Source organism: Pseudophryne corroboree, chromosome 5 (assembly GCF_028390025.1).
Source record: "Pseudophryne corroboree isolate aPseCor3 chromosome 5, aPseCor3.hap2, whole genome shotgun sequence".
In the NCBI taxonomy this organism is placed as follows: Eukaryota; Metazoa; Chordata; class Amphibia; order Anura; family Myobatrachidae; genus Pseudophryne; species Pseudophryne corroboree.
Window position 1 is genome coordinate 354,230,424 of NC_086448.1, and position 4,098 is coordinate 354,234,521.

The window sequence follows — 4,098 nt, forward strand, 5'->3', positions numbered from 1 at the left end:
GTTTCTCTTCCACGTGGACATCATTTTCTGTTTTTTGGTCAGATGTTGTAATACTGAAATAATGGCTTTCCTGCTTCCATCAACAGGAAGTGGAACCAAATGATCTTGTGTTTTGGTGTTTAATGTTTAGTAAACAAGAAATCTCTCTCCATATATCATATATACTGTAAAAAGCAAAAAATTAAAACAAAATGCATTGTATAAATTACTATAGAGAATTAAAGTATATGGCACATATGGCAAGGTATAATTTTTATTTGATACTTTCTGGTTAATTAAAGTCATAGCTGGATTGGTTGTGTGACTCCAAGTTACAGGGCAGGTGAGTTAATTACTTATTGTTAGGTTATTTTGATGTTTCATTATAATTCTGTGCACACAAATAAATAGGACGTTTTAGTTACTAAGAAAGCCCTAAGGCAGGGGTAGCCAACCCTGGTCATTGAGAGCTACCAGCAGTTAACATTTTCCAAGTCTTCCCACAGAATCACAAGTTAAGTAATTAGCTCCATCTGTGGATCTTTTAAAATGTATGACTAGACAAAGGGCGATCGGGCACCAGTCAAATTGATATAGTATTGATATGTGAAAACCAAAATCGGACAATTAAATCCTTGAAAATTGGGAGGAAAAAAATATAATTTTTTCAATTAATTAACACTGTTCTAGTTGGTGGTGCGCCCAGAGCCAGAAAGTACATGTACTAGCAAAAGGGAGAGAGAGAAGGCTCTTGTGTGGGCGCACTCTTTTGAAAAGTAGAAAAATTCTTATGATATATGAGAAGAAATATTATAAAACATAATTTTTAATGTTTAAAGTTTAAAAACGTAATTACCCATAGAAGTGAACCATGTGAAATAAAGATATTAAAGATAAAGAATTAAAATGTTCTGGTCTGTTTTATCACAATAAGTGATTGAAAGGGTTGTAGACACTTGATAGTCTTACCCCCATTTCCCTTGACCAGTACAGAATGTCTGTATTAATGAAACCGCGGAGTGGTCATAGCGATAATGATAGGTAAGTCCCAAAAGGGCTGCTTACAATCGGAAATTACTGGTCACCAAAATTAAAAAAACCTGACTTTGTAACATATGCCAAGATTATTGGTCATAAGCCTTGCGTAGAAAGAAAATATGGTAAGAACCAGAGTTAGTGGTGATACTGCTGTTGGCGTCGCACTTCACATAGAAAGGAAAATAATTCCTACTCTACAACACCAGGTATTCGCAGGGAGTCTCCTCTCCCGGTACTAACCCAGCCCAACGCTGTTTGGCTTCCAAGATCGGACGAGATCGGGCATTTGCAGCGTGGTATGATAGTAGAGAATTTATGTGATAAGTACACCAATGAGAGTGCACCTATATAGGAAATTAAAGAAAAAGATGGAAACAGTAGAAGAGACGAAAAGGAATGAATGAGTAAAGAGGGAAGAAATGTGTGGATCTGCTTTCCACGTTAGGCACGGCTCACAAAATCCCACATCCGTGGTATCATGCTCCGTTGATTGTGCATGAGAGTCCACGAAAAATAGTAGGACAAGAAAAAGGCACAAAATCAATGATTCCAGTACACTTATATATTGGAAAAGGGTAAGCGAAAAATTGGATATTCTGTGTCACCAAACAATAGTTATTAGGCCTCTGACAGTAATTTACTGATATTGGCGCACGTTATAGTGCACCTAGGGATGAACAAGGTCTATTACCTTGAAGATAGCACCAGGCAGATACCTCACACTATTAGTTTTATCACCAGCAGAGGCCAGTATACAGCTACATGATTTCATCCATTGTAATTTCCAGTGCTATTTTATTTATTTACTGATGATAATATTGCATCTCGGATCTAGTCTTTTTTGACTCATGATATGTAATTCTTTAAATATGAATTCATTTCTATACCTTGTTCATCCCTAGGTGCACTATAACGAGCGCCAATATCAGTAAATTACTGTCAGAGGCCTAATAACTATTGTTTGGTGACACAGAATATCCCATTTTTTGCTTACCCTTTTCCAATATATAAGTGTACTGGAATCATTGATTTTGTGCCTTTTTCTTGTCCTACTATTTTTCGTGGACTCTCATCCACGATCCACGGAGCATGATACCACGGATGTGGGATTTTGTGAGCCGTGCCTAACGTGGAAAGCAGATCCACACATTTCTTCCCTCTTTACTCATTCATTCCTTTTCGTCTCTTCTACTGTTTCCATCTTTTTCTTTAATTTCCTATATAGGTGCACTCTCATTGGTGTACTTATCACATAAATTCTCTACTATCATACCACGTGCAAATGCCCGATCTCGTTCGATCTTGGAAGCCAAACAGCGTTGGGCTGGGTTAGTACTGGGAGAGGAGACCCCCTGCGAATACCTGGTGTTGTAGAGTAGGAATTATTTTCCTTTCTATGTGAAGTGTGACGCCAACAGCAGTATCACCACTAACTCTGGTTCTTACCATATTTTCTTTCTACGCAAGGCTTACGACCAATAATCTTGGCATATGTTACAAAGTCAGGTTTTTTGAATTTTGGTGACCAGTAATTTCCGATTGTAAGAAGCCCTTTTGGGACTTACCAATCATTATCGCTATGACCACTCCGCGGTTCCATTAATACAGACATTCTGTACTGGTCAAGGGAAATGGGGGTAAGACTATCAAGTGTCTACAACCCTTTCAATCACTTATTGTGATAAAACAGACCAGAACATTTTAATTCTTTATCTGTAATATCTTTATTTCACATGGATCACTTCTATGGGTAATTACGTTTTTAAACTTTAAACATTAAAAATTATGTTTTATAATATTTCTTCTCATATATCATAAGAATTTTTCTACATTTCAAAAGAGTGCGCCCACACAAGAGCCTTCTCTCTCTCCCTTTTGCTAGTAGATCTTTTAAAATGTGTCAGTGAGTAGTGACTACACCTGTGCACCTGCTGGGTGAGCTGGAAAACGTGAACTGTTGGTTGCTCCTGAGGACCAGGGTTGGCTACCACTGCCCTAAGGCATTCCTGTGCAGATTCAATTGTGTACATCACTTCTGGAATCCTGTAGACAATCAATAATTACCTGCGTGGAACAGCTGTCCAGGTAGTGATATTAGTAAACACAGCCTATGTCCATGTCTGCAGCAAAAGGAAGTAAAACAAATGGGAGATTATTAAACCACCAAGTGCATTCGGTAATGAGCATAGATCAAGAGCTATAGTATTTGATTTGGGTTTATACGTAAAAGTTATATTTCTATAGTTACTCGGAGCATATATGAGAATTTCTGAAGTCGATACACAAGTCTGGTGGAATTTGGAAGTCACTCGTAAGTATAGGTTCAGCGATATGATTTATTTTCTAACCCCACCTCAAAATGCATTATACAGATGGAGCCACGCTCATCGAGGCTTCTCTGCTGTACCTAGGTGCACCATGACTTATTAGCATAAGCCTTTAATCTATTATTCTCAGCTGCAATACAATACAGAGAACAATATAGCAGGGGATTAAGTCATTACAGCAGGGGAATAAGTCCGACTGCCCTGGCTCAGTTAATCCTATTAAAGGGATAGATGAGCATGGCTCCATCCCTATTTACACTCATACATTTGCAGCTAAAATAACAGAGATTAATATTAGAAAATTATATTTAAAGTAGCCCTTAATGGGGAAAGTTCTGGGATAATCTCATAGGTAATTACTGGTAGGTCAGTCAACAGAGACTTGGGTGGTAATCAACAGATAAAAGATACGAGCGCCCTATGTTCTTTGTTAAAGGGATAAATACAGTATCTGCAATGAAAGGTTGCAACCTGCATTTTCCTACCATTTCTCCATGGACAGATTAGCTGTGCATTCAATCTGTAAATGTATCCCGTATGTTTGATATTACAATAAATGTATATAATCTGTAACATTTTTGTTTATGTTTTTTTATAATTAAGCATTGTATGCCTTTTGTTTATAAAGTATTCTTTATTAGAATTACATATATGCTCCAGAACCAGTTTTTGAGGAGACATTATAACTGTATTGATTGTTAGAATGCTGTAAGCAGGGGGTAGTCCAGCTAACTGCATGGCAGTCTGTGTTTAC

General features: G+C 37.4%; 2 pseudogenes; one reads left to right on the forward strand and one right to left on the reverse strand.

Annotated features, from left to right (window-relative positions):
- Positions 1 to 1,208: 1,208 nt before the first annotated feature.
- Positions 1,209 to 1,327, reverse strand: LOC134930762 (5S ribosomal RNA; annotated as a pseudogene).
- A 949-nt stretch (positions 1,328 to 2,276) lies between these two features.
- LOC134930265 (5S ribosomal RNA) lies at positions 2,277 to 2,394 on the forward strand (annotated as a pseudogene).
- Positions 2,395 to 4,098: the final 1,704 nt, after the last annotated feature.